We start from the raw sequence: 11,340 nt of genomic DNA, 5'->3' as shown, positions 1-11,340 counted from the left end.
CCTCAACACCTCCATAAAAATACGAACCCGTGTTATATTTGGAACCAGGTCATGTCTCGCCCGACGCCCACAATTTTGGCGGCATAAATCGCAACGTGAATGTATTGTTAAACTAGTTCTTTACCTGTTTTAATCTTTTTTATGGGTTTAGTAGCTGGGTGCTTGGCGCTGGTAACTTTCTTTGAATCAAAATCATCATACACGATTAGATATCATATATTACAATCGTACACGCAAATTAGAAATTATGGATAGTTGATTTCTTAATTATTCTCGTTATCAATTTCTGGCTTTGAGGAATAATATTCGATTTAAAATTCGACGTGAAAATGTAATATAAAGATCTCATTTCTGTATACAAATTTATAAAGTAATCATATTTTAATTATTAATATAGTATTTGGCATTACCATTTACGATGAAAATTTTCATATACGCATGCAACTTGCATTACTAAGCCATACTTACAATATTTACATGTGTTTTATTTCGAATTTCCCACGGGATAATTAAAAAAACTATGAATTAATTTGTTGCACCATCTGTCTATTTAAAATATTATTTACCACGCCTATTTCTAGATCTACATATTAATATCAAATTTATTTGTTAGATTTGAATGATAAGAAACAATATACAATTTAATTTATATTCTGCACTAACATTTTACCTCTCTCTTGCTCAATAAATATATCAAATGCTTCCTTTACATTTAAAAAACACCAATAAAAAAACCAAATTAGTACAGTAACGGGGGCCATTAAGCACGAGGTAACGCAACTAACGAAAAAAAAGTTTTAAAAACGTGACGTCACAGGCTAAATGGACCGAACCGGACCATCGGTAGATTTTTACGGAGAGGACCATAAAAAAACAGTAACCGTTAAACTAATAAAACTATTACCGTTTGTGCAATTTCTATTCTGCGAATTTAAATTTATTAGAACGCAATTTTGTAAGACGGCGTCTTTGTGTTTTAGGGTTGCAATTAGAAAGGTCACTTTTTTGGCAATTGTTAATGGAATTCACGTAAAGATGTTTGTAAAAATTAACGGGACTTTTTAAAGTGAAATAAACGCACGCTGTCGAGATATTTATAATTTTATATTTTTAAATTTCGTAATATTTTTTTTTGTCTTGACAAATTGTTTTATATCGCATTTTCATTATATAAGAAAGTGAGATTGTATGTGATTATATTTCCCACAAATTCGCCGGTTAGAAAATTCCCCTGTACAGCTTCAGCAAACTAAATAGGTATATTTCAATATTAATTATTTTAATTAATAAAATGTTATTTGTAACCACTTTTGAAAGCAATTTCTAATAGTTTTTTTTATCATATTTAAACAGATTGACAATATCAATTTTTAACATCCTACTAATATTACAAAAGCGAAAGTTTGTGAGGATGTATATGTGTATGTTTGTTACACTTTTATGAAAAATCTACTGGACGGGTTGTTATGAAATTTGGTACACGGTTAGAGTATAACCTGGAATAACACATAGGGTACCTTTTATTCCGAAATTCCCACGGGAGCGAAGCCCCGGGACGAAGCTAGTTGAGTATATTAGTGTCTATACACAGTTATTTAATCTGAATTGAAATTAAACCATTACCGTTTTTCTATCTGTTCTTATAAAAAATATATATATAGCCAAAGCAGCTAATACTAATCGAACAAGGACGTTGCATTCTGCATTATGTTAATCTATGCATGATTTGCAGACACATTGTCGCGTAAATTATGTTATTATACATATGTGGCGCGCTGACGTCAGATTGCTATGTTATTTTCATTAGGTATAAAGATTTCCTTTTGCGTATAGTATAATTTTTGTATGTATATCAACGTGTTATTTTTGCAAAAACAAAATATTAAATACAGACCATTAAGAACTTCGACCAATATGTTCATTTTTTGTAATTATGCAACTACAGGAAACAATCGCTTCTATGCACAGTGTACTTTACCAAAATATTATAATAATCTTTGTTTCGGAAAAAATCTATACATAGTGTTAGTACACAAGTTACCTATAGCTATGTTAGTACTTACAAACTTACCTAGAACTGGCCTGTTCAGGCCGAGATGAACTCCTATCCAGTGATTCAGTATTAGACTGTCCTTAATCTTGGCACTCAACGCGCTCAGAAAATTATATCATGATAAAAAAAATATGGTGCTCCTCCTGTCTGCAATCTTTATATGATAGCAAGGTATCGGCTCACAAAGCCACTAGTCAGTACTTAGACTATCGGATAAAAATCCTGGACATGCAACAACAGCGTTCTCGGAAACGTCAGGCAGGTGGCCGGTCGTATAAACACAATAACACACACTAAGGTTTATTTAGTTTAGCAGATTTCTAGCTTTCAGTGTAATATAAGGATGATGAATAACGATTCAACACTCGCCTTTGTAATCTTCGAATAAGGAAAATATCAAAATCAAAATCAAATAATTTATTCACAAATTAGGCTTTCACGGGCACTTTTTCACGTCATATTCTAATTTAAATGATATTTATCAAAGCTACATACTACTAGCATTTCGGAACGACCGCTGCTGAGAAGAAATACCGAAAGAAACTCATTCGAACAGTGTTGGTCCCGTATCGTGGGGAAACCTGCGCCTGCGCTCTGGTTGATCATGTATGATGAAATGGAGAAGGTAATGGCAAATAACCTTTAATATTGCCCGCAGAGTCGTTGTGTGTGTTCCATTCCACATAATAACCTCGACATCAAAAACTTCACCTATTAATGTTAACTCCATGCGATTACAAAATGATCTTTGCATGTTACGATTAATAACAACAATTACATCCCGTCCCGTTAAAAAGCTCAAAATTGCAAGCTCCAACAATGGGCTTTAAAGGAAGCTGTCGTAAAACTTTCCTCGCAACAAAAGCTTTGCTACAATAACTGCATGAGTAATAAGCGCGTCGCTATGCGAGCTTTTTAAGCTCCTTTTTACTGCCACGGTGAGCGCAACTTTTTTTTTTTAATTTGTAGCAATTTTTGTAACATAATATTTTTACTACTTTGCCTATAAAAAGTGCCTTTAACTTTATAGTCAATGCCTAGTTGTTGCGTTTTTAACTCAACGCTGAAAATGAAGGTTATAAACTTAAACTCAATTTACTGTTTATACAACTTATAATCAACTTTGTGTTTTCAATTTGTCTTAGATTAATATGAAATAAATCTAAGAAATATTACATAATGCTTAAATTCTTAAACTAACCTCAAAAATAAAGTGACGTCTAGTCAAAGATATATATAAAGATACATAATGATACAATAGATACATTTGACGACCTCGGTGGCGCAGTGGTAAAGTTCTTGCCACTGAACCGAGAGGTCCCGGGTTCGATCCCCGGTCGGGTCATAATGGAAAACGATCTTTTTCTGATTGGCCCGGGTCTTGGATGTTTATCTATATATGTATTTGTTATAAAATATAGTATCGTTGAGTTAGTATCCCATAACACAAGTCTCGAACTTACCTTGGGGCTAGCTCAATCTGTGTGGTTTGTCCTAATATATTTATTTATTTATTTATTTATAATGTAGTACATACATGATTTCTAATAACTATTTTTGCTCTAAAAATACTGATATCTTATAACTTCGCCCTGAGTTTATTTATATTTTAATACTGAAAAGAATCTTAGTACTTGCAGTTTTTAATTTAAAAAAAAAAAACGAAGATTTCTCAATTCAATAAAAAAAAATATATTTTTTCAAAATAAATTCAATTATCGCAAGCAATATGCGCAGAAACGAAAAGCGCATAGTCTAATCGCATCGCGATCTGTTTCGTATCGTTTTATTAATCGTAGCGTCGCCGGCGCAGTGGCAAAGTTCACGGCGCACCACCACCACCAAACGGTAACGCACCAAACGTTAGACGAGCGAGACAGACGTACGCCAAACTGCCTACGAGCGAGCGGGACAGAGATACAGATAGATGTTGCGTTAGAATTAGCCACGCCCCTTCGACGGCCGAAGAAGCGAGTCCACCTCCACGATCATTCGTGCGCGCGCATCGGGCAAAGACAACGCGCGTTCGAAATCGAATTTCAAAAAATGGAATCGTGAATTCGATACGATGGCCAGTGCCCGGACTTTTTATTTTTAAATCTTATAATTAGTTTAGATTACCAGCCAGTTTTATTTTTAAAGACAGTAGTGTTTTTTTTTTTTTTGGCGTGTTCGTTTGAAGTTTTGAATTTCAGTTAGCGAGTTCCTGTAAATTGGACTCGTGTTTGTTTTAATCGAAAGTGACTGGACTGTGACATTTGAAAACGATAGTAATTGTAAAGTGAAATTCGTTGACACTGAAAATTTAATTTACAATAGATTGTGAAAAGTGCTTGTGGGATTTTTTTAACGTCTCCGTTTTTGGTTTGCTGAAGTAACGCCAAAGATACCAAGGTGAGCTTTTATTTATCAACAAACATTTTCACAACATGTTCCCGAAGTAAAAAAAAACTGTTTTTTTCGGCACAACATCAATATACCTATTATATCATACCTATTCAATTTTTATTTTTTTATAACTTACAGTATATATAGTTAATATAAATGACCGTTATTAATAATAAAACAAAGCAAGGTTGTGATTTTGAGATCGTTCCTATAAAAGACATCAACGAGCATTCGTCAGGAGATCCATAATGACCAATTTTTACATAATTTTAAATATATATATATATATATTTTTTTTTAATATATAATAAATCAAAATAAAACTATAATAAATTAATCTGAAAATTCGCATAACATTGTAACGTTCAACCAGCGCGTTGATTTTACGCATTCAAAGCGTATTACAGACTCGCAACAAATGAGACATGAACTTGCAAAAATAATCAATCTCTCATTTGAGCGTGTTTTCGGTTGCTTCCTCAGCCGATCAGTACAATACACTATTACTACCTAAATGGGTGGGTAAATGTAGTATCTATAAGTAAAAAATTTAGTCCCTTCTCGTCTACTTGAATACGATAAAGACAACCATTTATGCTTTTAAGTCCATTTTCAAAAAAGTTTTTTATAACTGGCAACAAAAATGGCAATTTCCTTAACTATTTCGTAGCTATCCTTATTTTTGCGTGAGTTTGATAATTATCAGCATTTCTTCTCAGCCATGCTTGTTCCGGAACGCCAGTAGTTTGTAGCTTATTGAGAAATACTAAATTGACGACGTGACGTGAAATTAGTACTTCTAAAGTATAAATATTAATATTAAATATAAATAGTTCTGAATAAGGTTAGAATTAATAATAATTAATAAATTTACGAGGGCGAACTCGAATTCAACATCCCACTAATATTGTAAATGCGAAAGTTTGTGTGTCTATGTATGGTACTCTTCCACGCAAAATCTACTGGACTGGATTATTACGTTTAGTACACGAGTAGAACATAACCTGGAAAATCACTAGGGTGCTTTTTATGCCGAAATTCCCTCGGGAGCAAAGCCCCAGGGCGCAGCCAGTATATAATTATTTCCGACATAATTCCGGATTTAAATAAAAATAAACAAAGCCAAGTTTACACAACAATGTTTTTTTGCGTAACAAATAAAGCAGTGATTCACAGCCGTCAATATTCAACAGCTTTAAAATTAAATTAAATTATTTACTTATATGGCAACACATATTTTAGCGACGAAGTGATAATTCAACAATAATGAAGATGAAAATGGATCGACATGCGCATGCGCGCTATTGTTAGAATGCGCGTTAAAAAAAAAATCATAAATACATGTATCCTATATAACTTTGATATTTTAAAAATCTTAATCCGTACTAATATTAAGTCTGTTACGTTTTTACGGCTAAACTGCTGCGCCGATTTCGATAAAATTTGGAATATATATATTTAGTTTTTTTTTTATGACTTAGTGATAATAACCTATACTGACCTAGTGTCTGACATAAGACTACCGCTGGCGGAACTGGGGGTAAACAGCCAGTATGTAATATGAGAGTGAATTTGTTTATCTATTTGTATGTTCCCTCTTAACGCTAAATCTGTTTGACCGTTTATTTTAAAATTTCGCATATTTAACAGTACTGAGAAGGAAATTTTTCATACCTATTCGTATTTGTCCAAAAACGATAAATCACTGAAATAACGACCGCTGAGAAGAAATGCCGAAAGAAACTCATTTGAACAAGGTTTCTCCATCATACCAGAAAGGCTAACCATTTTTTATATATTTTTAGTAGTACCTATAACAAAGTACAGTCAAAAGCACACCACCCAAATTCAATGCAAACTCGTCGCTATTAACACACCGTAGAAGTTCATGCAGGGTAACTCGACGTGATATTGACTGTACACAAATTACTTAGATAAATAATTTGCAGTGACATATATTATATTATGTACATTATGTACATTATGTACTTTTATATATTATTAGAAAGAAAAAAAAACATTGTAAGAAACATTAATGGTAAGCCGATCTGGCATGATAGGGACCAACACTGTTCAAATGAGTTTCTTTCGGCATTTCTTCTCAGCAGTGGTCGTTCCGAAATGCCAGTAGTTTGTAGCTTGTGAGAAATAACTATAAATATAAAAATTGACGAGGAAAAGTGCCTGTGAAGGTCTAATTTCTGAATAAATGATTTGAATTTGAATTTATGTACACGACATATATGTATATTACTTGGTAAAAAGTATACAACTATAAACAAGTGCACTATAAACATTAATGGTAAGCGGATCTGGCATGATAGGGACCAACACTGTTTGAATGAGTTTCTTTCGGCATTTCTTCTCAGCAGTGGTCGTTCCGAAATGCTAGTAGTTTGTAGCTTTGGTAAACATCATTTAATTTAGAATATGACGTGAAAAAGTGCCTGTGAAGGCCTAATTTGTGAATAAATGATTTGATTTTGATTTTTGATTTTGCACAACAAGGACAAACATCAGTGCGTTTTAATAAGGAACATTTTTATATAAACGCACTTATGGTAATTAAAAATTCTTGACATCTCTTTCTACTTTCTTATCCTTTTTCTCTCTTAGCCACTAATGTGAGGTCGGCGCGGCATGTTGACTCCTTCCGTTTAACTCTGTCACTTTTCATTTCACCTAACACTCCCTTCTATTTTATACTTCACTAACGACCCGTCCCGGCTTCGCTCGGGTTTTAAACCTTAGTAAATTACACGCATAAACATTCCATAGGAATCACACTATCTATTTAATAAACTCGCATCAAAATCTATTGCCTAGTTTCTTAGTAAATAAATAAATATATTGGGACAAATCACACAGATTGTTGCAGCTAGCCGCAAAGTAAGTTCGAGACTTGTGTTGTGGGATACTAACTCAACGATACTATATTTTATAACAAATACACATATAGATAAAAATCCAAGACCCGGGCCAGTCAGAAAAAGATCATTTTCCATCATGACCCGATCGGGGATCGAACCCGGGACCTCTCGGTTCAGAGGCAAGAACTTTACCACTGCGCCACCGAGGTCATCAAAAAATAATAATATAGTAATAAAGATCTAAGCATACATAGGGACAGACAGCGGGAAGCCACTTTGTTTCATATTATGTAGTGAATTGACGCAATCCATCCAGTTCCATTCAAACCCATACTATCCATACTAATATTATCAAGAGGAAAGATTTGTATTTTTGTTTGTAATATACTCAAAAACTACTCGGTCAATTTTGATGAAATTTGGCACAGAGATAGGCGAAACCTTCATGAGTGACATAGGTTACTTTTTATAATGTGCGTATATAGATTTTATGATATGTAAGGATTTATTGTACAAAATATAAATGTCAAAATACCTACAATTGGGGAGCATCATCTCACAAACAATGGACCACCATTGGATCAAACAGATAGTTGGACATAATCCACAATATCTTGAAGATATAATTTGATAGAATGTAGTCATTTGTTTGTTGTCTTGCGACTATTAATTTTTAATTATTAATTACTTTTTAATATAGACCGCCGTTATGATGGCTCGTCAGCGTCGCTTGCTAACATCCGTACACATTTTAATTAGTTATTGATTAGGGAATTACTATGTAACGTGTCAATTTTTTGTTTACTTTGACAGACTACTAACGCTCGCCCCGGTTTCGCTCGGGTAAAAACGTAATAAAAATTAGCCTATGTCACTCTATGTATTTTGGAAGAATGGAACGCAACTCTAATAGTTCTTTTACACAGAAAAAGAACTATTAGAGTTGCGTTCCATTCTTCCCAACAGATAAACTCAAACATTCACCGACGAATTTTCATCAATAGATGGTATGATTCCTGAGGAACACGTAGGTATAATTTATTATGGTTTTACACGAGCAAAACCGAGACAAGCCCCTAGGTTTAAATTAATAAATAAAAACTCTATGGCGTATTGGTTATCACACTGGAATCTCAAGTCGAAGGACCCGTGTTCAATCACCGTTCAGGTAAATTTGGAAAATTATATTTTTCAAATTGACTTCGATTTTTAATGTTTGTCGACCTCGGTGGCGCAGTGGTAAAGTTCTTGTCACTGAACCGAGAGGTCCCGGGTTCGGTCGCCGATCGGGTCATGATGGAAAATGATCTTTTTCTGATTGGCCCGGGTCTTGGATATTTATCTATATATGTTTTTCTTACAAAATATAGTATCGTTGAGTTATCCCATAACACAAGTCTCGAACTTACTTTGGGGCTGGCTCAATCTAATCTAATTTATACGTCAAAAAATATACTTAGTATTGTTGAGTTAGTATTCCATAATGCCAGCTCCACACTGTCGTCACAATTTGCCAAAATTTAGCCAATTCGGTATACATTGCTGGTTTTTCGTTGTAGTAAATAAAATCACTCATAACTACGCAACGTTCACACATTCGCGTCGGCATGTGTCGGAGTTCAGCGACGGTCTGAGCTGGCATAACACAAGCTGTCACCGGTGACAAAACATCGCGAAACCAATGCACTCGATTTTAGACCGCTACTTTGTATATTGATATATAATATAATATTATATGAGGGTAGTTGTTAAAGTTATATCTAATTCCATTGTGCGAATTAAGTCGGACAACAGTTAGCAATCGTACTAATATTATAAATGCGAAAGTTTGTTGTTTTGAAATTTGGTACACACACGGGTAGAATATAACCTGAAATAACACAGTCATAGGGTACTTTTTATCCCGAAATTCCCACTGGTGCGAAAGCCCAGTTCGCAGCGAGTAATCCCAAAAAAATTAAATTAATCCCAAACAAGATCCAACATCTTTTACTGTTGTTCAAAAACAATTTCGAAGAATTGTTATTAATGCATTAATAATGGTGCTATTTTCGGAGTTCAGTTCAAGGATTTGTTTTAATCTTTAAGTATTTTTAGAAGTACAAATTAGTAGCAAAAGTGTGACCTTTACCCTAACAAAGAAAATAGGTTGTACATATCATATTATGAGAACGTTGTCATACAGCTGACATACTGTTTTGGTTTTAGTCACCTGCGACGTTGTTGAAAGGAAAATTTCGTAATAAAATTCTGTATATAGTGTGGCATAGTTTGTCAATATAATTTTTTTGATTAAAAATTTTGTAAAAATGTTATGGTGGCGTTATAGTGTACGGGTCATAGATAAAAGAAATATATATTCGGGTGCATAGTTAATGTCATTAGACCTACATTTTCTTATTTATTAGTAAATTAGCTGCGCCTCGGGGCTTCGCTCCCATGGGAAAAAATACCCTATTATTCCAGGTTATATTCTACCCGTGTACCAAATTTCATAACAATCGGTCCAGTAGATAGTAGGTATATACATATATGCATCCTCACAAATTTTTGCACTCTTTTGTAAATAAACAGTTCATCTATCCTAGTGGCTGCAACTCATTCTTAACCCCCCAAATGTCTTATTGCACTATAGTGACAGATTATATTTATGTCGTCTATAGACATATGTCACGACTTTTACGTCTACCGCCATCTAACGGTAGTATTTGTATACACAGTATCTAGTGATCTTCACGTATAACAGTTAATTTGCAGCTTATTAATAGTTACTACGAAATCACATAATAAACAAACAAAATAACGCGACCTCATTTTAAATAGGAATTGAATTGAACAATTCACCATTATGTTTACCAGTTTATGATAAAAACGTAACATTATATGTGGACAATATGCCCTGGGAAATGTTCGCACGGTACCACCACACAGACGGACAAAAACTAAGCGACAATGGACAATAACAATTGTTTTAGCTCCAATCAAGATTCAGCGCCATCTCTCGCCAAATTACTGGTATTACGTGGTTCTTGAAGGCTATTGAATACATAATAGGTGTATTTAAAATGTTATTTTTAAAACTTGTTTACATAATTGTAAAAAGTAAGTAAACTTAAAACTGTTGTGTTTGTCGTCTTTTTTTTTACAGCGTTTGTTTAGTATTCCGGTGGTACGAGGCTTTGAGAAATAATACATAATTTGAAAGTTGACATAAAAATGTCTGTGTTTTTTAAAGATTCTCTAAATATACACTTTTCCACGACATGACGCGTAGGTATTTATGTATATAATGTGTCTACGACATACAATTTGCCCTACTACTAAATGTTTTAGTAATCTAGTCTTATTCGTATGTAATAGTTTTATTAATTCCATTTCAATTTGGTTACTATAATTATTTCAAGTTATAAAAAAAATGCTTCAATTGAAATGTTAATAATTTTGCACGAGAATCCAATAATATGACAGAAAAAACTCAAACATCAATAAAATCGGGGGATTTTATATATGGGGATATATTCTTCGAAAATTCTCAATTTCATAACCTCATGCTTAAACACCTGCATAAAGTTTTCCTTATTCAATTAAATAGACAAAAAGTAACTTTACACACGCATTATACGGTTCAACTTTGCATAAACGCCCCATGATTGGGACATTCCCAAGTTTTTCTCATTAGCTATGCCTTAATTAATGTGTGGCGGCCCTTATGGGGCTTCGTACATTTCACTGCCGTTCTAAATACGACATTTTTTATGCCCTAAGTAGAAACTGGAGCTAAATAAATACGCGATGTCGTAGAGGCCTTAAATGTACTACTTTTTCCAATGGTTTTATTTACGTATCCTATATTCCGTTGTAACTTTATCTAGTAGAGTTTAATTAAGCGTTTAACGAATATATTTTGAGATTGTGAGGTGCGGGAAATCTTTTATTATTACAACATAAATGCTAAGTTTGTGACGATCAACTTATTCGGCCGAAAATTTAGAATATAGATTGATTACATATCAATTGTCAAATAAATTT

At 33.5% G+C, this 11,340-nt stretch overlaps 1 protein-coding gene across 1 annotated transcript in view; it reads left to right on the top strand.

The window, feature by feature from the left end:
* The first annotated feature begins 4,017 nt into the window (after nt 1-4,017).
* The window catches only part of LOC128673322 (knirps-related protein-like), an 82,573-nt gene continuing 75,250 nt past the window's right edge, over nt 4,018-11,340 (top strand). Inside the window, exon 1 of the mRNA XM_053751098.2 lies at nt 4,018-4,447. The gene's annotated coding sequence lies outside the window, so the exon portion shown is untranslated. The remainder of the gene's footprint in view (nt 4,448-11,340) is intronic.

This window comes from Plodia interpunctella, chromosome 10 (assembly GCF_027563975.2).
Source record: "Plodia interpunctella isolate USDA-ARS_2022_Savannah chromosome 10, ilPloInte3.2, whole genome shotgun sequence".
NCBI lineage: Eukaryota > Metazoa > Arthropoda > Insecta > Lepidoptera > Pyralidae > Plodia > Plodia interpunctella.
Note: the sequence above shows the minus strand (reverse complement) of the source record. Positions and strands in the feature narration are given on the sequence as shown.